This window comes from Pseudorca crassidens, chromosome 10 (genome assembly GCF_039906515.1).
Source record: "Pseudorca crassidens isolate mPseCra1 chromosome 10, mPseCra1.hap1, whole genome shotgun sequence".
Taxonomy (NCBI): Eukaryota; Metazoa; Chordata; class Mammalia; order Artiodactyla; family Delphinidae; genus Pseudorca; species Pseudorca crassidens.
The window spans coordinates 37,173,936-37,199,985 of record NC_090305.1 but is presented as its reverse complement, the minus strand read 5'-3'; the positions used below and the strand labels follow the sequence as shown (position 1 = coordinate 37,199,985).

Genomic DNA, 26,050 nt, shown 5'->3' with positions numbered 1-26,050 from the left:
AAATCAGCTGTTAACCTTATGGGAGTTCCCTTGTAAGTTATTTGTCATTTTTCCCTTGCTGCTTTCAGTAATTTTTCTTTGTCTTTAATTTTTGCCAGTTTGATTACTGTGTGTCTCGGCATGTTTCTCCTTGTGTTTATCCTGTATGGGACTCTCTGTGCTTCCTGGACTTGAGTGGCTATTTCCTCTCCCATGTTAGGGAAGTTCTCGACTGTAATCTCTTCAAGTATTTTCTTGGGTCCTTTCTTTCTCTCTTCTCCTTCTGGGACCCCTGTAATGCGAATGTTGTGTTTAATGTTTTCCCAGAGGTCTCTTAGGCTGTCTTCATTTGTTTTCATTCTTTTTTCTTTATTCTGTTCTGCAGCAGTGAATTCCACCATTCTGTCTTCCAGGTCACTTATCTGCTTTTTGCCTCAGTTTTTCTGCTATGGATTCCTTCTAGTGTAGTTTTCATTTCAGTTATTGTATTGTTCATCTCTGTTTGTTTGTTCTTTAATTCTCCTAGGTGTTTGTTAAATATATTTTTGCATCTTCTCGATCTTTGCCTCCATTCTTTTTCCGAGGTCCTGCATCTTTTCACTATCATTATTCTGAATTCTTTTTCTGGAAGATTGTCTATCTCCACTTCATTTAGTTGTTTTTCTGGGTTTTATCTTGTTCCTTCATCTGGTACATAGCCCTCTCTGTCTTTTCATCTTGTCTGTCTTTATGTGAATGTGGTTTTTGTTCAGCAGGCTGCACAATTGTAGTTCTTCTTGCTTCTGCTGTCTGCTCTCTGGTGGATGAGGCTATCTAAGAGGCTTGTGCAAGTTCCCTGATGGGAGGGACTGGTGGTGGGTAGTGCTGGCTGTTTCTCTGGTGGGCCAGCTCAGTAAAACTTTAATCCTCTTCCCTGCTGATGGGTGGGGTTGGGTTCCCTCCCTGTTGGTTGTTTGACCTGAGGCAACCCAACACTGGAGCCTACTTGGGCTCTTTGGTGGGGCTAATGGCGGACTCTGGGAGGGCTCACGCCAAGGAGTACTTCCCAGAATTTCTGCCGCCAGTGTCCTTGTCCCCACGGTGAGCTACAACCCCGCCCCCTCCCTCCCGACGCCTCTGCAGGAGACCCTCCAACACTAGCAGGTAGGTGTGGTTCAGTCTCCCCTGGGGTCATGCTCCTTCCCATGGTTCCTGATGCGCACACTACTTTGTGTTTGCCCTCCAGGAGTGGAGTCTCTGTTTCCCCGAGTTCTGTCGAAGTCCTGCAGTCAAATCCCACTAGCCTTCAAAATCTGATTCTTTAGGAATTCCTCGTCTCATTGCCGAATCCCCAGGTTGGGAACCTGACATGGGGCTCCGAACCTTCACTCCAGTGGGTGGACTTCTGTGGTATAAGTGTTGTGAGTCACCCACTCAGCAGTTATGGGATTTGATTTTACTGTGATTGCACCCCTCCTACCGTCTCATTGTGGCTTCTCATTTTTCTTTGGATGTGGGGTATCTTTTTTGGTGAGTTTCAGTGTCTTCCTGTAAATGATTTTCCAGCAGCTAGTTGTGATTGTGGTGTTCTTGCAAGTGGGAGTGAGAGCACGTCCTTCTACTCCACCATCTTGGTTCCTACTCTAGGTTATATTTCTAAAAAAACCAAAGCTTGAACTTCCAACATCTTAGATTTTAAGAGGTACCTTGTTCTTAGGTCCTTTAGTTTCTGGTGGACAAGATTGCACTCACCTCATTTGTCTTGATATTTTACTTAATTTTATAGATTTAATCCTCCTTTCTCAGCTTTGGGTTTTCTAGAAAGAAGTCTGTTTAGTCTGCACTTCCATCCCTATAAATATTTAGATGTCTTTTCTGAAGTCTTTCCAATTGCATGCTATATTTTTGAAGTGCATCTATGTTGCTGAAGACAATAGATAGATATATTCTCTCTATTCCCCCCTACCTCCTGCCCACAGGTTGGGATGGCATAGAAAGAAACTGATCATGTGGGAGGTAGTAAAATTTGTTTCTTAAAAATAAAGTTCAGTATATATTTAGGAAAAATTAAGTGAGATCTGAAGTAATATGAGGGCACACACTTCTTGACCGATACTGATTTGTACTGTTTTACTCATTATTATGGTTGTGTGTCAGTATGACACAGAAGAGAGTACATATTAGTCCATACGTAGTGTGATTGAGAGTTAAGGTCAAACTGCATTTTTCAGGTATTGTGAAAATATTATTTTGCTGCATGTTATGTTCTATAAAGTCTTCCGTTTATTTAGCTATGTGACTGCTATGTTATGACTTTAAGGAATTTTAAGCATTTCAGCATTTGAATTCTGTGATCAAGGACAGTTGGATCATTTGAATTTTTAGATGAGCTCTTATTAAAGTACAATTGTATACTTTTGTGTTAATGGTAAATACGTTAATGTTAAATATGTGTTAGTGGTTAAATACACAAAGATAAACTTTAAATTTGTTTAAAATTATATGGTTTTGGTTTAATAGTCTCATAAGTGTATTGGCAACTTGCTGTTGCTGGATTTTGGAATACCCAGCCTGAAGCTGTTTTGACTCCCTGCTGCTTTACAACATGGAGACTGACAAGAAGGTCCAGGGCATTGGCTGGATCTGCAGACAAGGACAACTTGCAGTATTTTAACCCAGAAAGATTAGAAAGGTTGTACTTGATCTCCTGGCTCAGAATTTCATGCATGTTTGAAGTGCTGCTGCTGCTATTTGTTTCAGCTAAAACCTTGGGATTATCATTTTCTAGTTAAGAGATTGAAAATTTTTGAATATGGCCTTAATATTACATTATTGAACATAGAAAGTACAATTCACATACCTTAAAATTCATCCTTTAAAAGTGTACAATTTAGTGATTTTTAGTATATTCAGAAAGTTGTGCAGCTGTCACCACCATCAAGCTCCAGAAAATTTTTACCTCAAAAAGAAATCATGTACCCATTAGCAGTTACTCCCCATTGCTCTTTCCCTCTGGCAGTCACAAATCTAACTCTCTGTTTTTATTGATTTGCCAGTTCTGAACATTTTATATAAATGGAATCATAAAATATGTGGCGTTTTGTGTCTGCCGCCTTTCACTTAGTAGAATGGTTTTAAGGTTCATCTGTGTTGTAGCATGTATTAGTACTTCATTTCTTTTTACGGTTGAATAATATTCCTTTGTATGGGTGTACCACATTTTTTTTTTTATTAATTAATTTATTTGTTTTTGGCTGCGTTGGGTCTTTGTTGCTGTGCGTGGGCTTTCTCTAGTTGTGGAGAGCGGAGGCTACTCTTCGTTGTGGTGGGCGGGCTCTAGGTGTGCAGACCTCAGTAGTTGTGGCCTGCGGGCTCTGTAGTTGTGGCTCGTGGGCTCCAGAGCGCAGGCTCAGTAGTTGTGGCGCACGGGCTTAGCTGCCCCACGGCATGTGGGATCTTCCTGGACCAGGGCTCGAACCCGTGTCCCCTGCATTGGCAGGCGGATTCCCAACCACTGCACCACCAGGGAAGTCCCGGTATACCACATTTTGTTTATCCACTCATCAGTTGATGGACATTGTGGGTTGTTATCACTTTTTGGCTAGTATGAATAATGCCATGAACATTTGTGTACAAGTTTTTGTTTGAACACCTGTTTTCAACTCTCTTGGATATATACCTAGGAGGGGAAGCTGGGTGATACGGTAATTCGATGTTTAACTTTTTGAGTAACTGCCATATTGTTTTCCAGAGTGGCTGCACCATTTTATATTTCCACCAGCAACGTATGAGGGTTCCAGTGTCTCCATATCCTTGCCCATCTTTTTGATTACAGCCATCGTAGTGGGTATGAAGTAGCATCTCATTGTGGTTTCGATTTGCTTTTGCTAATGACTAATGATGTTGAACATCTTTTCATATGCCTCTTGGCCATTTGTATATCTTCCTTGGAGAAATGCTTGTTCAGTCCTTTGTCCATTTTTAAATTGGGTTATGTGCTTTTATTGTTGAGTTATAAACCTTTTTTTATTGGTATATATTTTGGTTACTAGTCCCTTATCAGATATATGATTTATATATACTTTCTCCCATTCTGTAGGTGGTTTTTCACTTTTTTTGAGATAGTGTCCTTTTAGGTGCAGAAGTTTTTAATTCTCATGAAGTCCAATTCATCTTCTTTTTTTTGGTTGCTTGTGTTTTTGATGTCATATCTAAGAAAATGTTGCCTGATCCAAGATCATGAAGATTTACAACTATGTTGTATCATTAAAATTATGTTTTGAAGTCTTAGCTGTTTAAATTGTTGATCCATTTTGAGTTAATTTTTGTATATAGTGTGAGACAGGGTTCCTCCTTTATTCTTTTGCATGTGGGTAATCTGATTGCCCCCACACAATTTGTTGAAAAAACTATTCTTTCCCCATTGAATTGTCTTGGCACCCTTGTCAAAAATCAGTTAACCATAAATGTAAAAGTTTACTTGTGGACTCACAGTTTTATTCCATTGATGCCTATATCCCACTGTCTTGAATACTTATTTTCTAGTAAGTTTTGAAATCAGAAAGTGTGATTCCTCCAACTTCGTTCTTCTTTATCAAGATTGTTTTGCGTATTTTGGGTCCTTTGCATTTCCATATGAATTTTAGGATCAGCTTGTCAGTTTCTGCAAAACCAGCTAGGAATTTGATAAGGGATTGCATTGCATCTCTTAGGTTAATTTGGGGACTGTTGCCATGTTAACAGTATTTAGTCTTCCTACACTTGAATGTTGGGATATCTTTTCATTTATCTGTGTCTTCAATTTCTTTTACTTTTTTTTTTTGGCCGCACCACATGTCATGTGGGATCTTAGTTCCCTGACCAGGGATTGAACCCATGCTCCCTCCATTGGAAGGCAGAGTCTTAACCACTGGACCACCTGGGAAGTCCTATGTCTTCAATTTCTTTTAACAGTGTTTTATAGTTTTCAGTGTAGAAGGCTTGCACTCCTTTGTTAAATGTATACCTATTTTATTTGTTTTGATACTCAGTTTCAGATTGTGCGGTGATAGCATATAGAAATACAGTTGATTTTTGTGTATTCTTGTATCCTGCAAACTTGCTGAACTTCTTAGCTCCAGTAATTTTTTAGTGAATTCCTTAGGATGTTTCTATATACGAGATCATGTCATCTGCAAATAGGGATAGTTTTACTTCTTTTTTCCCCCAATCTTTGTAATACAAGGTTAAATAGAAATGATGAAAGCAGACATCCTTGTCTTGTTCTGGATCTTATGGGGGAAGCTTTCAGTCTTGCACCATTAAGTAATGACGTTAGCAGTGGTGATGATTTTAGCTTTTTTGTAAATCCCTTTCATCAGGATGAAGAAGTTCCTTTGTATCCTTAGTTTGTTGAGTTTATTTATTTCTTTATTTTCATGAAGGGGTATTGGATTTGGTCAAATGCTTTTTCTGTGTATAATTCAGACTGTAATGTGGTTTTTTGTCCTTTAATCTTTCACTACATGATCTATTAGTTTGGTTAATTTTCTGATGCTAAACCAACCTTGCATTCCTGGGATAAATCCTATTTGGTCTTAGTGTATGATCCTTTTTATTTGTTGTTGGATTTGGTTTGCTAGTATTTTACTGAGGATTTTTGTGACTATATGATATTTTGATTTCTAGTTTTGTTTTGTTGTGATATCTTTGTCTGGTTTTGGTATCAGGGTAATACATAGAATGAATTTGGTTTTGGTATCAGGGTAATTCATAGAATGAATTGGGATGTGTTCCCTCTTCCATTTTTTGGGAAGAGTGTGAAGAATTGGTATTCATTCTTCTTTAAATATTTGTTAAAATTCATCAGTGAATCCATCTGTGCTTGGGCTTTTCTTTGTGGAAAGTTTTAAAATTACCAATTCCATCTCCCTACTTGTAGGTCTATTCAGATTTTCTAATGTTTCTTGTGAGTTTTAGTACTTTGTGTTTTTTAGAAATTTATCCTTTTCATCAAAATCATCTTCCCTTATATCTTTTTAATTATCTGTAGCATTGGTTGTGATGTCCTGTCTTTCATTCCTGAGTTTAATAATTTGGGTCTTCTCTCTGTTTTTTCTTGGTCAGTCCAGCTACAAGTTCGTCAGTTTTGTTGATTGTTTTCAAAGAACCAACTTTTTTTTTTTTTTTTTTTTTTTGCGGTACGCGGGCCTCTCACTGTTGTGGCCTCTCCCGTTGCGGAGCACAGGCTCCGGACGCGCAGGCTCAGCGGCCATGGCTCACGGGCCCAGCTGCTCGGCGGCATGTGGGATCTTCCCGGACTGGGGCACAAACCCGTGTCCTCTGCATTGGTAGGCGGAGTCTCAACCACTGCGCCACCAGGGAAGCCCAAAGAACCAACTTTTAATTTCACTTACTTTATAGTTTTTCTCTTTTTTTATAGCATTACTTTCTGTTCAGCTTTATTATTTCATTTCTTCTGCTTTCTTTACATTTAATTTGCTCTTTTTCTCATGTTTTAAGGTGGAAGATTAGTTTGATTTGAGATCTTTCTTTTTTGATATAGGCATAGACAGGTATAAATTTCCCTCTAAGCACTCCCTTAACTGCATCCTGTAAATTTTGGTATATTGTTTTCATCTCAGAGTATTTTCTAATTTCTTTTTCAGTCTTTTTTTTTTTTTTTAAGGTGTTAGCTCAAATATACATTAATACTGGAAGCAGTAACAGTTGCTGCCATTTACAGGATGACTGTCACTTTATATGTATTATTTTCCTAATCCTCATAGGAATTGTGTGGTTGTGAAATAGTGGTTTCCTGTTTTACAAACAAGGAAATTGAAGCTTAGTCAGTTTTCTAAGATTTTGCATAGCAAATCAGTGGCCTGACTCCTCAGAGCTTGTATTCCTCTCACTATGCTGCACTCCCACTCTAAACTACTTGGTAAGAGTAGTGGTAATTCCTTTACATAGAAGGTTAAATGCAAGTAGCTGGACTGCATTTAATATTTGTCACATTCTATTCACATATAGCATGCCATCTTTTCTTCCATTTAAACATTTGAAATTTAGACTTTCCCTCCCAAATGTTACAAGGATTTTGGCTGGGCTTGGCTTTTAAATGTGTGTTTTGTGGGAGCCCTGCTGAATCAAAAAAGAGCTTTAAATGGTATTTTGTATTCAGATTCTGATATGAAAGGTAACTTATGTCCACAGTTTGTTAATTCTTGTTTTAGGTAGGTCATTGCTGTGTTGAAGAGCAAGTGTTTAAATATTTTCATCTTTATTTTTTATTTTTTTTGTACAGTTGAATTGCTTGTGGGACAAAGAAGAGCCTTTGTTGACCCTTGGAAAAATTGGTCAAGGGAATTAGTATGCATTTCCTGCCTCTTACCAGATTTCTGTTTTTATAAGGTTGTATAAAGGATACATTTTTGTATCTTTTGTAATTTATAATGGTGCTGAGCACCTTATAACTAATCAGTAAATAGTGAATGATGAAGGCCTTGGGATAAACTTTAATCAGCCCCTTTTTCTTTTTGTTTCTTTTGTCCACAGGGTATGTGGTGATTATAAACTTTGAGCTTAGAATTTTAGGCTTAAACTAAAATTTTTAGAAGAAAGTTTATTTTTTCATCTTCAATCACTACTTTAAAAAAAAGAGAGGGAGAGAATTTTTTTTTTTTTTGAGAGGGAGAGAAATTGTACTCTTAAGTATGTCTCAGTTTTCTGCAGATGACCCTGTCTTCAAGTATGGTACTATTTCCCATTTGAATGAATAATCTTTTTTTGTTTATTTTGCAGATTATGTTCATTATGGGTTATTATAAGGTATTGGGTATAATTCCCTGTGCTATATAGTAAATCCTTATTGGTTATCTATTTTAAGTATAAAATATCTGTTAATCCCATATTCCTAATTTGTCCTTCCCCCGCCTCCCCTTGGTAACGTAAGTTTGTTTTCTGTCTGTGAGTCTGGTTCTGTTATGTATATTGATTCATTTGTATTATTTTTTAGATTCCACATATAAATGATATATTTATTTGTCTTTCTCTGACTTATTCTCTAGGTTCATTTATGTTGCTGTAAATGGCAATATTTTTTTATGGCTGAGTAATGTTCCGTTACATATATACATATATAGTTTATATATATATATAATATATATATAGGTATATATATATCACATCTTCTTAAGCCAGTCTTCTGTTGATGGGCACTTGGGTTGCTTCCATGTCTTGGGAGCTATAAATAGTGCTGCTATGAACATTGGGGTGCATGGATTTTTTCGAATTAAAGTTTTCATTTTTTCCCACTGTATAGCGAGAATTGGAATTGCTGGATCATATGGTAGTTGAACTTTTATTTTATTTTGTAAAATTTATCTTAATTAATTTATTTTTGGCTGCATTGGGTCATTGTTGCTGTGCGTGGGCTTCCTCTAGTTGCAGTAAGCGGGGGCTGCTTTTTGTTGCGGTGCGCGGGCTTCTCATTGCGGTAGCTTCTGTTGCGGAGCATGGTCTCTAGGTGCATGGGCTTCAGTAGTTGTGGCTCTCAGGCTCTAGAATGCAGCCTCAGTAGTTGTGGCACCCGGGTTCAGTTGCTCTGTGGCATGTGGGATCTTCCCGGACCAGGGCTCGAACCCATGTCCCCTGCACTGGTAGGCGGATTCATAACACTGTGCCACCAGGGAGGTCCCTACTTTTAGTTTTTTAAGGAACCTCCGTACTGTTTTCCACAGTGGCTACACCAATTTACATTCCCACCAACACGAGGGTTCCCTTTTCTCCACATCCTCTGCAGCATGTATTGTTTGTAGACTTTTTGATGATAGCCTGAAATGAATGATCTTAAAGTTATGCTGAATCTGTTGAGTAGCTATAGGGATTAGGAGAAATTTATTTTCAAAACCACGATGAGGTCGGTCGTGATATAAAGCCTTAGGTGCTGCTGCTGATCTTCATGGGGAATCTGTTTGAAATGGACAAGATAATTTACTTGGTGATAACTGCTTGAATTAGGGCCTTTTTAATTGTGTAGTAGTGTTGTGAACATTGGATTTGCAAGAGGTATTTAGTAGCACTCCCAGAATAATGCCAGTAAGCCATTAAACTCAACAGTGTCTGTCTCCCCTATTACTTTGTGTACTTGAATGTGGGTGAGACAAAAAGACCTGTTGTAAATGGGGGATAGTAATTCTTGACTCATAGAGATATCTGTGAGTCAACACTAATCACTGTGGATCAGGTGTTTGTACTGGAAAGTTCTCTTAAGTGACCTTATTCCTTTATGGTAATGATCTGTTTAAATAATTCTTTCCTTATTTGTCCAGCAGCACAGGTGGTTTTGAGAGGTTGTTAGTAGCATCATGGAATCATAATAATATATAACACTTGTGTAGAACTTTATTTTTAAAATGCTTTCATGTATGTTATCTTAGTTATCCTCACAAGCCTGTTTTGGGCAAGACAGATATCAGAATTTTACAGGTGAGAAAACCAGCTGGCTGCTTCAGGCATGGTTACCTTCACAAGGTTGGTGTTGCTTTTTTTTTTCCTTTAAATTACAAATTTACACTTACTTTAAAAAAAATTAATCAATTTATTTTTGGCTGCATTGGGTCTTTGTTGCTGCACATGGGCTTTCTTTAGTTGTGGCAAGTGCAGGCTACTACTCTTCATTGAGGTGTGCAAGCTTCTCATTGTGGTGGCTTCTCTTGTTGTGGAGCATGGGCTCTAGGTGTGTGGGCTTCAGTAGTTGTAGCACACGGGCTCAGTAGTTGTGGCTCGCGGGCTCTAGAGCACAGGCTGAGTAGTTGTGGCACACAGGGTTAGTTGCTCTGCGGCACGTGGGATCTTCCTGGACCAGGGATCGAACCCCTGTCCCCTGTATTGGCAGGCGGATTCTTAACCACTGCGCCAACAGAGAAATCTTGGTGTCTGTTTTTGAGACATTGCTGTCTGTGGCCTGGTCCTTTGCTTCCCAAACTAGAAACTTATATTGAAGGTTTCCTAAGACTTTTGGGGAGGTAATTATGCTAATCAGACTCATAAGAGACCAGTTGGTTAGAAAAACCAGAGATAAGAGGAAGATTAATTACATTAATAAAGCACGGAACCAATTGATTAAAAGCTTTTTAGGCTGTACTTCATCTCTGACTATAATGCTTTTATATGTTTGCCTCAGTCCAGAGCATCCCTTTTGTGAATTCAGGGTACTTGAGGAACAGTAATTGGTTAGAAGTTTGTTGGGTGATAGAAGAATCAGCACAGAGGGAACTGGATGGTCTTGAGTAAATATTTTACTCCAGTAATGAAGGTGGGTAATGATAGTCCCAGGCTCCAAATGAGCCTTAATTCTTTGAGTAATAGCTTAATGGAAAGAGACTTTTTCTAATATCAAATTTTCTTTTTTTGCCTAACATTTTATCATGAAATAATTGTATTTATCATGAAAAACAAAAATTGAAAGAATTGTACACAAATTGTATACCTGTTTACCACCTAGATTCTGTAATATTTTGCTTTATTTGCTTTCTACTCTGCTATCTTATTTTTTTATTTTCGAAGTAAATTGCAGACATCGGTACATTTACCCCCAAATATTTCAATGTGCATATTATTAACTTTTTTAAAAATTTGAAGTACAGTTTAGAGTGGAAAACAGAAAAATCTTAAGTATACTGTTTAATGAGTTTTGACACATGTACTTATCTGTGTAACCCAAACCTCTATCAAGATATACATCATACTGTATATACCATATTATATTGTACTCTCACTGTGAAAAGTTCCTTCATGTTTCTTTCCAGTCATTCTGCTCCCTGTTCTTCCCTCCCTGGGAAAAATTTTTTTCCTACTGTAGATCAGTTTTGCCTGATTTGGAAGTCATGTAAATGGAATCACATGGTATGTACTCTTTATAAGGCTTCCTTGACTCAGTGTAATGTTTTGATATTCATTAGTCTTGGGTATATCAGTAGTTTGTTCCTTTTTATTGTGTACTCTTTAATAGTTTCTATTGTGTGAATATACCACTATTTTGTTTCTCTGTTCTCCTGTTTATAGATACGCTAATTTGCTTTTTAAATTATAACTACAAAAGTCACTTATCACCAAGCATTCTTACCTGACATCAGGAAATGGGCTAGAATTGATTGTAATTTTCTTAGGTAACTTTGTATTCCAGCCTTGTTTTTTCTAGTTGCCTTGGTTTGATTTTAGGTACGGTTTGTGAGATACCCTAGCCCTTTGCGCACCCCAGTTGCAAAACCATCTGATCCATTATGTGTTGATTTCTACTAGGGGATGATTTTTTTAAAATCTTAGTGCCTTTATCCCACTGTCTGCTGACTATTAAGGTGATTTGCTTTTTAAACAAAAGTGTGCCTGTCCTCACTTGTCCAATTTTGTAAAATCCTGCCTGTCTCCCTGAAGCCAAAGGCAACACTGAGAGCTAATATGAGAGTTTTGTTTTGGGAACTTTGTGGTCCACTGTATTCTTGTTCAGAGACCGTGTTTGCCTAATGACTTGACATTTGAGCCTGTTTTGCACTTACTTGGCATTTTTCTCATTAAAAAAACCTTTAATATATCCAACAATCTTTGGTAAACGAGACCTTTTTTCCTTTTCTTCTCTGGATCAGACATCCCATGTTTCTTTAACACAAAGCTCTGATAATTTTTCTACTATCAGTGTGGATCCTTGTAGTTTCTTAAAAAAAAAAAAAAAACGGATTGGAACATATCCCCAAAGTTAATAGATGTCTAACTAATGCTGGGTGTAATAAGATTATCTCTTAGGGCTTCCCTGGTGGCGCAGTGGTTGAGAGTCCACCTGCCGATGCAGGGGACACGGGTTCATGCCCCAGACCGGGAAGATCCCACATGCCGCGGAGCGGCTGGGCCTGTGAGCCATGGCCGCTGAGCCTGCGCGTCCGGAGCCTGTGCTCCGCAACGGGAGAGGCCACAACAGTGAGAGGCCCGCGTACTGGGGGAAAAAAAAAAAAAGATTATCTCTTAACTTCGCACGCGTTATACTGCTTTAAAAATAACGCTACATGATTCCCTTTCCTCAATCTCTTGCTCTCCAAGTTGCCCTGTATTATTAATGTATTTAGCATGGGTGATCCTTTGGTCATTTCTTTTTTTAAAGAAGATGTTGGGGGTAGGAGCTTATTAATTAATTAATTTTATTTTTGCTGTGTTGGGTCTTCGTTTCTGTGCGAGGGCTTTCTCTAGTTGTGGCAAGCAGGGGGCACTCTTCATCGCAGTGCGCGGGCCTCTCACTGTCACGGCCTCTCTTGTTGCGGAGCACAGGCTCCAGACGCGCAGGCTCAGTAGTTGTGGCTCACGGGCCTAGTTGCTCCGCGGCATGTGGGATCCTCCCAGACCAGGACTCGAACCCGTGTCCCCTGCATTAGCAGGCAGATTCTCAACCACTGCACCACCAGGGAAGCCCCCTTTGGTCATTTTTGACTCATCTTTTTTTTAACATCTAAATTTGCTAAACCGTACTTACATTATTCTTTGTTTATCAAGTTTTTATAGAACTCATTTATCAGTTCATATTTTATCTTGATTTGTGTATTGTGTATTTTCCTCTGAGAGAAACTAAATTGGAATATTAGGGTTTAGTAAGTGGAATAACTTGAGTCTGAGATCATAAGACTCTAATAAATGATGTTTTGGAAGAAATATTGGTAGTTGGAACTTGCTGAACCTTTGTTTCTATCCTTTTAGGGAGTCTGCTGATAAACTGAGGGTTGGGAAGGGCCCTTGCAAGTGCTTATAGCTAACAGTGAGTCCTCAATGCTTAATGATACGTCAGAGAAGAACCTAACAAAACCTGTGATAATTTCAAAAACTTGTAACTTTTCTTGTGGTTATTTACTTTCCACTTTGGTTCTTTACTTGGCATTAATAACCAGAAGCAGAGCAAAATGTTCTGAATTTCATCTTTCCTTTATCTGTTTCCTGATGGAATTTCTTAGGAGCAAGGAATTGGTCTAAAGAGAATAGGTTAGAGATATGAATAGTTTATGAAAACTTAAATATATTCAGGGGAGAAACTATTCTCCTTTTTTTTCAGCCCCTCATCTTTCTGATTTGACTTTTTGCCAATCTTTTTCATATGCATCCAGCCGTGTTGCTAATTTTTTGGGGTTTGGGAGTAAGGCAGAGGCCTCAAGAGGAGAACACCATGTGAAATGGTTTGCAAGGAGGCCTAGCACAGAGTTGCTGGAGGCATGGGGGAAGTTCTGAAACTGTTCTCCTTTTACCTAGTACCCGTCAAAGCTTGAAAGAAGGAAGTCAAAGCAGTTTCCACTTTCACAGTCCTCCTCCCTTTGCTGGGCACTGTGTTAACTGGAAGTGCCATACTGTGCAGGAGAATGTGGCTGGTAGGATGAGAAAGAGAAATAAGTTAGAGCCCAGGGTCTACTCATTGTTAAAAATAGGTATCTATTTGGGGGCTGATACCGTCTTTCATTCTGTGAAAGCATAGCTAAGAATGGCATTTGCCATCATCTTAGTGCACCAAAAAGGCATTTAAAAGTTGTTAGGACTACAATGGTTTGGTTTTTTTCAAAGGAAGTATCTTTTTAAAAATGTAAAAGTATTACATGCTTATTTTAAGCAAGTCAGAGTTGTATATAGCATAAAATGAAAGTTGTTTCTTACTTCCTTTTTTAAATTTTTCTCATTAAACTTTTTTAATGGGTCTCAAATTCTGTGACAGAGTTTTGGTCAAGTTGTTTCCATTAAAAAGTACTGATTTTAAAAACTAATAAAACTGCCACGCACAAAACAAATGGTTCACAAAACATTCTCCTTTCCTTCTGAAGGTTTTACGATGCATTGTTATCATTAACCAGTCTTTTGCTATTAAACTTAAATGGCCAATTGAGACAAACAGTTCTGAGACCGTTCTTCCACCACTGATTAAGACCGGGGTGGCAGGTATTGGGAATAATATTCATTTAGCTTTCTGAGCTTTCTGGGCAGACTTGGTGACCTTGCCACCTCCAGCTGCCTTCTTGTCCACTGCTTTGATGACACCCACAGCAACCGTCTGTCTCATGTCACGAACAGCAAAATGGCCCAGAGGAGGATAGTCAGAGAAGCTCTCAACAGACATGGGTTTGCCAGGAACCATATCAATGATGGCAGCATCACCAGATTTCAAGAATTTGGGGCCATCTTCCAGCTTTTTCCCAGAACGACGATCAGTCTTCTCCTTCAGCTCAGCAAACTTGCAAGCAATGTGAGCTGTGTGATAATCCAGCACAGGTGCATATCCGCCACTGATTTGGCCTGATAATCACCTGAGCTGGGAAGCCAGCTGCTTCTGTTGGTGGGTCATTTTTGCTGTCACCAACTGCATTGCCACGATGAACATCTTTGACAGACACGTTCTTGGCGTTGAAGCCCACATTGTCCCCACGAAGGGCTTCACTCAAAGATTCATGGTGCATTTCAGCAGACTTCACTTCAGTTGTCACGTTGACTGGGGCAAAGGTGAGCACCATGCCAGGTTTGAGAACACCAGTCTCCACTCGACCCACAGGGACAGTGCCAGTACCACCAATTTTGTAGACGTTCTGGAGGGGCAAAGGCAAGGGCTTGTCAGTTGGGCCAGTTGGTGGCAGGATGCAATCCAGAGTTTCAAGCATTGTGGTTCCACTGGCATTGCCATCTTTACGGGTGACTTTCCATCCCTTGAACCACAGCATGTTAGCGCTTGGCTCCAGCATGTTGTCACCATTCCAGCCAGAAATTGGCACAAATGCTACTGTGTTGGGGTTGTAGCCAATTTTCTTAATATAGGTGCTGACTTCCTTAACAGTTTCCTCATATCTCTTCTGGCTGTAGGGTGGCTCAGTGGAATCCATTTTGTTAACAATAGTTTCAGACCCAGAGTGTAGGCCAGAAGGGCATGCTCACGGGTCTGCCCATTGTTGGAAATACCTGCTTTAGATTCACCACCACCAGCAGCAACAATCAGGACAGCACAGTCAGCCTGGGATGTACCTGTAATCATGTTTTTGATGAAGTCTCTGTGTCCTGGGGCATCAATGATGTTCACATAGTACTTGCTGGTCTCGAATTTCCATAGGGAGATATCAGTGGTGATACCACACTTGCTTTCAGCTTTCAGTTTGTCCAAGACCCAGGCATACTTGAAGGAGCCCTTTCCCATCTTGGCAGACTCTTTCTCGAACTTATCAGTGGTTCTCTTGTCGATCCCACCACATTTGTAGATCAGATGGCCAGTAGTGGTAGACTTCCCCGAATCTACGTGTCCAATGACAACGATGTTGATGTGGGTCTTCTCCTTTCCCATTTTTGCTTAGGTTTAGTGGTGGTTTTCATGACACCTGTGTCCTGGCGGCAAACCCATTGTGAAAAAGGCCTCACTTCCTTTTTAAATACTACTTTCCGGAGATGACTGCTTCCTGGTATCTAACCTTCCAGACCAGAGGGTTTTCTTTGGTTTAAAGAATCAGTGCATCACTTGGGTATACTCAAGGAGTTTGATTTTTATAACCTTTCAGAGGAACTTGACTGATGTTAGGTCACTTTGCATTTCTTAGGAGGAATTAGGACACTTTGGTCATCTTTTTTATGCTCTGAGAGTTGACAGCATATTCTGTTAGAAACCTTTCCAATACATTGTAACTTCTGAGTTTTTATTTCCTTTTATAAGTGAAACAGTATTTTGGTTGTGGTGTGGTGAAAGCCCTGAAAGCTGGAGCTGAGACATGGTTACTGTTCCAGTTATCTGGTGCTTCTTAGCAAACTACTCTAAAATTTAGGGCCTTAAAAAAGCAATTTATTATTATTTCACACAGTTGACAGGCTCATCTGGAAACTGGTGTAGCATCACTTCTTCTATATTGTAATGGTCAAAGCAGTTACCTGCCCAGATTCAAGGGGGCGGGAGTGGGGATGGGGACTGGACTGCATCTCTCAGTCAGAGGCCTAGCAGAGAGTTGGGGGCCATCTTTAATCTTCTACTGGTGGCGTGGCTGATGCAGTGGCAATCTTGAGAGGGAGAGGTAATAATTACAGAACACCCTTCTCATTACTCATTCGTCTTCTGGGTTAAAATTCACCATGCTTAGGCACAAGGTAAATTAATTTTGTTGTTGGTGGTAAAGGGGTAGAAAACATGAATAAAATTTGTTTACGGGAAAGGTTTTTAATGATGTAAGAAAATAAACTCCAGAGGAAGAACGTAAGATTTCCTAGTCCCCACTCCCCTCGAGGAAACATACATAACTTACTCTTTTAAGAATTGCTGTATTGCTTTTTCTTACTGAGAACGGTGATAACTTGCAGAATTTAAGAAAATGGTTTTTGAAGCAGGTTGATATATTGCATGTGTCATCAAGGGAGACAGGTATGCCAATCCCCACTTCCTCAGAGACTTGCTAGGCCAGACATCCCTTTCCTGTAACTCAGTCCCCTCTAAATATATCCTCTTAGACATTGTAAAGTGCTTTGGGAAATGATGATGAAGTGGGTTGAAGGTAGCATGGTTCATAATTTTTCCAACTCTTTGGCTTAAAATGAGCCCCCTTGTTTATCCTTCAAGATGTGTACTTTTTAGAGACTTAATGGGAAGGTTTTTCTTTTCCTGGTTGGATTTTAAAAATGAAATTCTCCTTTTGTAATTTGTTTTAGAACTTGAACTGCCCTGCATTTTGGGGTGTGTGGAGTGTTCTCTTACCCCTCTGTATCTGTGCTTTTGCAGTTCCCTCTGTTACAGTATCTCTCCCATCACATACCCAGGCCCTTATTAACTACCTGTGAAACTTTTTCTCATTCCACAGTATTCATGTTGGTTTTCATTTGTTCCTCTTACAGCACTGACTTATCATGTATACGTGTTGGCGTTCATTCTAAACTGTTTGAGTGCTGAGACCATCTCAGTCATCTTTACTGCTTATTGCTTATGCTTTGCTTAAATTTAATGTGTTGAATGAAATGTACTACTAGGTGCACAATATTCCACTAAACCTGAGGCTTAGCAGAAACTAACACTGGAGTGTTATAAAAAATTAGAAGATGATAATATGAAGAAAGTTACTGAGCACCTAGTAATGGCAACTGATATTTCTATAGCACTATACAAACTATTTCTGCCTAAGTTTAATTGTATACTTTTGACTTCTCTTGGAGGGTTGCAGATATTTCCTCTCCTTAACAGATGAGTAAAGAGAGTATGGAACTTGCTCAAGCTCACTCATCTAGAAAGAGGTGGAGCTAGAACTCAAATCTACTTAATTGTCTGAGACAATCCTGTAATGTATGCTTGTGATTTTTATTCAGGTAGGTTCTGCTTTAAGAAGAAACAGGATCTGAAGATACAAAATGGATTGAAAGATGATAATTGAATTCTGGGCTTTACTAAAAGAATTTCTTCATTATTTCTAGCAATATATTAACCAGAGATTTAATTTGCAACAGTTTGATTTTTGTTATCCATCGGCAATATACTGGATGTGAAAGTTCCTTTTTATATTTAAGAGGCTTTAAGAAGAGTAACTTTTAACTTGTGTAGTTATTTGCCCAAATTAACAAGTGCTAACAAAATCTCATCAGTTAGCTTCATACTAGACAGAGTATTATTCTATTAGACAATCAGAGCACTACAGACATGCAAAAAATGATTTGAGTGACTATTTCTCAATTCTCTGTAGTATGGTGTGTAATTAGTGTAATTCTGCATGCATAAGAGAGAAGTTAATCTATTAATACACGAAGGATGGCTTAGGGAGTAGGTCGACAAACTGCTCCTCAGCTAAATCTAGCCAAAGAACTAAGAAATTTTTTATAAAAATCGTTTTATGTTTTAAAATCATTGAAGAAAATAATTCTGTGAATATTATATGAAATTCAAATTTCAGTGTCCGTAAAGTTTCATTGGAACAGTTACCTCATTCCTTTACTTAATTGTTGGCAGCTGCTTTCAAGCTCCAATGGCAGAATTGAATAGTGACAGAGACCCTGTGGTCTGAAAAGCTTAAAATATTTACAGAAAAGGTTTGCCAACCTGTGCCTTAGGGCATTAGTGCTTAATTTTGTCCTGTGGAACCTCAGTTGAGAAAGGCTAAGCTTACCAATGAAGACACCTGTTCAATTGCTGCGGTAGTTAAGAGTATTTGTATTTAAGAGGAGCACTATATGTATCACAACTGTTCTGAGAATTTGATCCTTTCTTTGCTCTGGAACGATGTTCTTTTGTCACTTGGCTTTGACAGTTGCAGCCTGGATTGGGCACCCAAGTTTTATTTTGTTCTAATGTCCTGAGGTTGACTAATTCATTGTATCTGACGCTTTGCAAAGCACTTTTTTTTAATGACTTACATTGAGATTTGCTTTTGAGAAGCGACTAATTGGCAGTTCCAAACTGGACAGATTGAGGCCAGGTAAAGCCTGTAGGTGCCTGTCAGGCAGCAGTGAAGTTAAAAATCACCTGCTGTCAACACTAGGGAATTTTACTACCATTTTCATTTATTGAAAAAATGAAGGATCATTAGATTCCTGGAGTTGCAGCACTAAATGGGGAAACTGGGTAGTTTGCCTCTGTGGAATGTTCCTTTTGTTTCTGTAGCCTAATCATGAATTACTCTCTGCTAACCTCTTTCTGGCTTTGGTTAAAAATCATTTTTCTGGTAAGTTTGTTAATTAGGAAATGTAGAAATAGAACTGCTTGAGTTGTCATAAACTAGCCATGGAACTTTTAAACGGAAGAGGGAGCTAATGAAGACTTGTTTGAAAAAACAGGGGAGGGATGTTTTTGCTGCCTTAGTGCTGGTAGTTTTGTGTTACATGAAGCTGAAGACAATTATAGATGGGGATAAGGACTGTTGAGGAGAAAGCTGTCGACTTCTTCCTTTCAACTTCTGTTTTGTACGGAACTTTTATAACTTTGATCTAGTTTTGACAAGTGAGGTTCTTCGACATCCTGTTTTCCTGTAGAAGTAGATCTTTAAACAAAAAATCAACTCCAAGGTTTGACAGAAGTCTTAAAGCATATCAGTGAATAGTGTCTTATTATTTGGGTAATTAAAATAAATTGCCTTGCAGGTTGCAGGAATTAGCTCAGATTCTGCATTCCTACTGCCCTTCAGCAGTAGCAGCAGATGGCCAGAAAGTTGGAGTGAAGATGGTGGGAAAGGTGGGGAGTGTAGATCCATCACATCCTAGAGCCAGAGCTGTCCTTTTAGAGTTGCTTTGTGCTAGTTCTATTTTTTTTTTTTTTTTTTTTTGGTCTGCCGTCCCCTACCCTACCCCTTCTTTGGGGAAGGCGGGTGGTAAGTAATTTATAAACACTTATTTTCCCCAAATGATTTGCCTCATTTAATAATTTATGCTTGTGCCATCAGTATCTTGACTTTGTTTAAAACTTCATCATATTTAAGATGAAATAGAGTTGTGGTAATAGCAGGAAAATGTCCTGAAGTATAGCCAATGGACTTACAACTTGATATATCAAGTGCCTGTGGGAGGGATTATGATGGTCCCAAGGAAAGAGTGAGTGAGACTTTCTGGGTCCTGCTACCCTCCCCCCTCCTTTCCCATAGTCTCATCTAGATGTGGTCTCTTTCTCTGCCAAATCCCTTCCTCTCTGCTCCCTTCTCCTCCTCCGTGCTGCTGCCACTACTGCCTGCTGCGGGTGAAGTGGCTGTGTTGCATCTAATTAGCAAGTTGAGCAATGGATTATGAGAGAGAACATTGCATTCACCCTGGGCACAGCCTTGGCAGGTTTACTACTTCAGTAGGGGCTTGCTTTTAGCCCTTGAGTATCTTACCGAAAACGGAAGATAGATTGGAATAAAACATAGGTGATTGAAACATAACCAGTGATAGTTGTACATAAGTACTAACAGAAGCAAGATGGTTTTCTTTCAGCTCCTTGGAGCCAGTCAGGAGAGGCTTTTTGGAAGAGGTGAGCTGAGGAAAGATAGACTGAGATTAATAAAGAGATTAAAAGAACAAAACAAAACTGGGATTAGGAGTGGGAGTGGGGGTCAGTCAATTAACACCTACTCTACTGTTCATTTTGTGCCTGACATGGTTCTAAGCACTGGGGATACAAGTCCCTGCCCTCATGTAGCCTGCGTGAGGGTGATGCATCTTATGGGTGATAAGAGTTATTTAATGCGGTAGAGGGCATAAGTGGGGGTTTGGTGGGAAATAAGAGAGGTGGAATACCCCCCCCCCCGCTTAAAAAAAGACCATGGTTAGTAATTTAAATATGATTTATAAGACAATTGGAAGGTGGTCTCATTAGGAGGCCTCTGAGGGACTATAATATATATATTTTTTAACATCTTTATTAGAGTATAATTGCTTTACAATGGTGTGTTAGTTTCTGCTTTATAACGAAGTGAATCAGTTATACATATACATATGTCCCCATATCTCTTCCCTCTTGCATCTCCCTCCCTCCCACCCTCCCTATCCCACCCCTCTAGGTGGTCACAAAGCACCGAGCTGATCTCCCTGTGCTATGCCGCTGCTTCCCACTAGCCATCTATTTTACATTTGGTAGTGTATATATGTCCATGCCACTCTCTCACTTTGTCCCAGCTTACCCTTCCCCCCCCGCCCCGTATCCTCAAGTGCATTCTCTAGTAGGTCTGCATCTTTATTCCTGTCTTGCCCCTAGGTTCTTCTGACCATTTTTTTTTCTTTTTTTAGATTCCATATATATGTGTTAGCATACGGTATTTGTTTTTCTCTTTCTGACTTACTTCACTCTGTATGACAGTCTCTAGGTCCATCCACCTCACTACAAATAACTCAGTTTCGTTCCTTTTTATGGCTGAGTAATATTCCATTGTATATATGTGCCACATCTTCTTTATCCATTCATCTGTTGATGGACATATAATGTTATTAATACAGCATTTGAGAAAGAAGAATCCTTCTGTGACATACAGAGAATTGGAGTTCAAGGGTTTGAAAGTAGAGGCAGCCCCCTGCCCCTGGGCCCCTAAAAGTTTCATTTGGTTTTGTTTTATTTTTTTGCCTTTTTGGGAGTAAATTTCTGCTGTCAATATTCAGAGGATCAATAGGGATAGGGAAGAGGGTAGAATTCTGCTTCTGAGAGCTCTCTGAATTTAGTCTGGCCACTCGTATTTTTGATGGTTATGTCCCTGATCTGTCAGCTACAGCAGAGTTAAAAGGTATAAATTATTTCCATGGTGTGGTGGAATCTTAAGGTACAAATTACATACAGATCAGGTAAATCATTAGATACATAGACTTTTTCACTTCTCATTGAGACAGAGGTCAAAGTCTTTATTTATTAACTTCCTAGGTTCTTGAAAAAGCATGGCAGTTTTCTATTTTGGCCTCAGAGCTTGTACAAGGTCAAATCACAGTTCCTTATAGCTGTAGTTTCCTTGACCCTGTTATTAAATTCTCAATTTTGCCCCTTGAAATTCCTTCACTTTTTCTTCTGGACAGGGTATGTTTCTTATCTTTTTCTTCACAAAACAGTGTTCTAGCTCTCTCTACATCCCCATGGACTAGCTCCAAATGACTTTGGCCATCTTGTGTGTACCCTGCCCCCACTCCCCATGCACATTGCCTAATTAAGATTCTTTGGTTACAAGAAACAATTCCATTAACAGTAGTTTAGTAAGGGGTAAAGTTTATTTTAAGGCCATTCACTCGTTCATTCAACAAACATTTATTGAGTCAGGCATTCTGTGTCAGGCACTATTCTAGGTATTCAAGGATACAGGGAAATCTCAACATTAATCCAAGCGCAAGCTCCATGGTATACTTAATAAACCGGGATTTAAGGAGGCTCAGAGGATCTTAATAATAGGCAAGCTTCAGGGTGTATCACAGTCACCTGATTGCTAGGCCCTATTCCTAGAATAGGGCCAAATAATTAGCATTTCCCACAAGTTCCCTTGCTTGTGATGTGGATGCTGATGCTGCTCCGCTGGGGACCACACTTTGAAAACTTTAGTAAGCTCCTTTGAGGGATTATCTGATTGATTCACCTCTGACAACATATGGATGTTTTCTGATTTCCTTTTGCCATCAGGGTGTCTGGTATCCATCCTTCATCTAAACAGGAATTTTTCTGGTGGGCAGTTACTCTTGAAGGGCATGATGGTAGATACAGGCCATGAGACATGTCCAGTGAAACATATAACCAACTCTGGTGGGTTGTGTGTTGTAGTCATCTAGTTTTCTATATTTTGAGTTCTCTTCCTTTTTTCCTACCCACGCTTTCTTACTGTTTGTAAAACTTCACATTTTCTTTACAAAGTCTGAGTCAGCTTTGGAGGTTCTTTTGGGAGGGAGAGAGTATGATGTTCCAACTTTCTACAACCTTTTTCTCTCTTGAGGCTTAATACAAAGAGGAACACACGTTTACCTCAGTGATTCTCCTTTTGTCCAGATGAGTCAGACCTTCACAGCCAGGAGGATTTTTTTTTTTTTGGGAGGGGGAGTGTAGTGGAGTGAATTATTTTTTTAACTTTTTGGAAAAAGTTGGAGGCTTATGAGGCTATTGAAGTATGTAGTGCAGATTTGACGTAGGACTGGGGTATTAGGAAGTAGAGTAGACAAGATAGAGTAGAAGAAACACATAGAGATGAAAAATGTGTTAATGGAAAAGAAACTTTCAGAATTAATATCCTTATTGTAGTTTTCCTAAAACATGCTGTAAAGGATGTCAAGGCAGAGGTGAAACACAGTGGTGAAATAAAACAACCAGTACAGTGGAACAGAAATGTCCAGGAAGAAGCTGTTGGTGGCTTGAATGTGAATTATTTTAGGGTGATTGGAAAGATTTGTGATAGGGAAATGAAGGTACCCCATGAAGCTTGTACTTAGTGGTAGCTTTGCCAGGAATAATAAAAAAAAGAGGAATAGTCATTTCTTATACTAGACTGGTTCTTTCCAGAATGCTTTTACTGTGTTATTTAATCTTCACAGATAAGTTGGATGTGTGTTATTTTTCTTCACTGAGGGTGAAATTTAGTAGAAATTTAACTTGACTTGCTTAAATAAAGCCTAGGTTACTGAGTTCACGAGGCTAGACCTTAAAACCCAAATCTAGCTCATTATTTTTTTCCTTGGAAATGAGGTTCTTTTACTGTTTTCCCAGTCTTAGTTATATCTACGTAGCCGGAAGCCAGTGTCATCTTTGACCCTTTATATCCCCTCTGTTTTTCATCCGTAGTTCACCAAATTGGTCTTCCAGCTATATTTTATATTTTTCTCTCCCTCCTTGCCATCACTGCCACCCTAGGTCAGGCAGCCTCTGCCTTCTGCTTGGCCTGTTATGTCTAAATGGAGCTTCTTACTGGGTTCTGGTCTTTCTCTCAGTCATTCATTTATGATCTTCAGAAAACAGACCTGTTTATGTTATTTACCCACAGAAAGAACAGGATGAGTGCTTACTCTTAGAGATAAAATTCAAACTCCTTGGTCTGACTCCAGACTATACTGTTTTACCTAATTACCCAGTTCTATCCACATGTACTTTCCTTGAGCCACATAAAACTGTTGTTGTTCCTTACTTATAATATTCTCTGAAGATCTCAAAGTCTTATAATACAGTTATGAATGGATTTCACAATGACCCTGAATCTTAAAATAGAGTTAAAATTTTCTTTGATATTCTTGCTTAAGGCAAGGTTGTATATAAAAATAAAAATATTATAATATTTTATATAAAATATATAAAATTAAAAAACCCTCTCTGTCCAAGAGAGTTAAAATTGGAAAAAAGAGATACTTGGTACTTACAAGGATAGATTCTCAGCTATTAGGAAAAATTGGTTTCTTAGAATACTCAGGTGCTCGGGGATCTGACCAGTTAGTGTTTTAGCGTAGTTGCACATTTCCTGCTTTGGTTCCTTTCGTAGCTTAATATATTTTTTGCTTTGTTTGGGGCTTTTTGGTTAAAGATTGATTCTTTAAAGCAGGTTGAATTTGTCCCCTGGAGGACATGTGACAATGTCTGGAGATATTTTTAGCTGTTATCACTTAGTGGAGAGAGGTGTTAATGACATCAAGTGAGTAGAGGCCAAGGATGCTGCTAAACATCCTACAATATATAGGACATTCTCCAAAACAAAGGATTACCTGGAAGTGGTCCAGTTTTTGGTCTGTTCAATTCTGTACTGTACCGTTTACTTGAAGTCTTTTTTTTCTACTTGGTCCCATATACCTCCAGATCAAAACCATGTTCCTTTCCTTTTTTAACCCAGTGTGGTATCTTTATCACCTCATGCATCTGTCTTGCTTTTTCTAAACTCCTTGCCTTCTTATTATCTCTTTTCCTGGAATGTCTTTCTGCCTCCTACTCATATACAGTTGACCCTTGAACAACACGGGTTTGAATTGCTCAGGTCTGCTTATATGCAGATTTTTTTTTCAGTAGTAAATACTACAGTACTACATAAGCTCTGGTTGGTTGAATCTCCGGATGCGGATGGCTGACTGTAAATTATACGGAGATTTTCGACTGCACATAGAGTCAGTCAGTGCCCCTGACCCCACATAGTTCAGGGGTCATTTGTATTTATAATGTCGCTTAAGACATAATTTTTGTGTTCCCTTAGCATTTGGTGTTAATTTAAACTAAATCATAGTTCTTTAATTTCACATGTTCTTTGTGTACTGCATTTTCTAAACTTTTAAGTTTCTCAGAGGGTGTCCACTCTCTGCTTTTAATCTTTTCTTCACTGTACATATCTTTGACGGTTTTAGTACTTTTCGAAACCTGGTGGGCTTAGAAAGAAGAATATAAAAGAATAGTTGTGAAAATTTGATTGTGCCTGGTTCTCTTGTAGGTCAGTAATGTCTGTTTTGATGTGGCCTGAATATTTCACTTCATTTTATATGACCAGAAATGCTCCAGCTTAGAATTAAGGGGTTCAGTGTGAGTTGGTTCATTCATATTACTCTATATTTAATATCTAAATGTGATCACTTACATTGGTAGGATAGTTGGGAAAAGAGGACTGGGTAAGATTGCATCATGGGAGACCAAGTTTGGATGGAGTTCTGTAATAGGTGGGCACAAGGGGCAGCATGAGAGCAGGGGGGGCACAAACTACAGGGCAGTCAAAAGATAGCAAAGCAAGCTGCCTATTTAAGAAAATTGCCAAGGGATATTCCTGAGCTTCATAAAAGAAGCTGGATTTTTTAAAAACTTCTGTTTCTTTCTATTGTATGGCTTGACCCTGGATTTTGAAACCTAGGTCAATAATCCTGTTACTAGAATTCAGTAATAATATGGCTAAATAATCTTTCTGGCTTAATCTAGGAACTTCAGCCATACTTACAACATTGCTTTTAAGGGAAAATGAGTTCTGAGGTCCAAACGATTGAATTATAAATAGATTGTACTCTAGAAGGGAACTTCTGATATATAAAATTTACTTATATAATATGGTTTAGTAAATGTGTTTTGTTTCCAGGTCTTTGCTTGTGAGCAATGTAATATGTAAGAAGTAGGAAGAAAATACTAAAACCTCTAAGAATCTATTTTATTAGGCACTTGGATAAATAAGTAGATTGCATAAAAATTCCTGACTGCCAAAATAAATTATTGAGGGAAAACACTAATCTTACAACATCTGTTTTTTCTGATTACAAAAGTAATGTACGTTCAGAATAGGAAACTCAAACACACAAAAATATGGCTTTTATGGTTCTTTGCCATTTATAGTGTTCTAACCCGCTGTAAGTCCACCAGATAGAAATCAACAGACAAAATATTTTTCTGAATGTGCCATCTTTAGGGAGACATAAATTCAGGTAAAAAGCGCATATATTGATTTAATTTTAAAATGTAGTGGAGGAAAAAAAAAAATGTAGTGGAGGGACATATTAGGGCATGATTATAAAATCTCAGGTCCCTGTACTCCTTAGAGGTTCTTGGAGATGGTAATGGAGGTCCCTAGGTTGTTTTAATGCATTTTAAAGCCTAAACAAATGTGAAAAGTGACTAAAACTTTCACTGAATATTTTCTATTTGTGAAGCAGTGTTCAAAGAATATTACATGTATTGTCTCCTTTCAACCTTAACAACTCTGTGAGATAGGTATTAGTAATACCTATA

The 26,050-nt window shown here is 38.7% G+C and overlaps 1 protein-coding gene and 1 pseudogene across 3 annotated transcripts in view; one reads left to right on the top strand and one right to left on the bottom strand.

Annotated features, from left to right (window-relative positions):
• Positions 1-26,050, top strand: part of ZFAND3 (zinc finger AN1-type containing 3) — a 323,831-nt gene that overhangs the window by 19,022 nt on the left and 278,759 nt on the right. The window contains exon 2 of one of the 3 annotated variants that reach the window (XM_067753109.1): positions 3,710-3,805. The exons of the other annotated variants lie outside the window; for them this stretch is intronic. The gene's annotated coding sequence lies outside the window, so the exon portion shown is untranslated. The remainder of the gene's footprint in view (positions 1-3,709; positions 3,806-26,050) is intronic. 3 annotated transcript variants of the gene reach the window in all.
• On the bottom strand, positions 13,631-15,333 carry LOC137232028 (elongation factor 1-alpha 1 pseudogene; annotated as a pseudogene).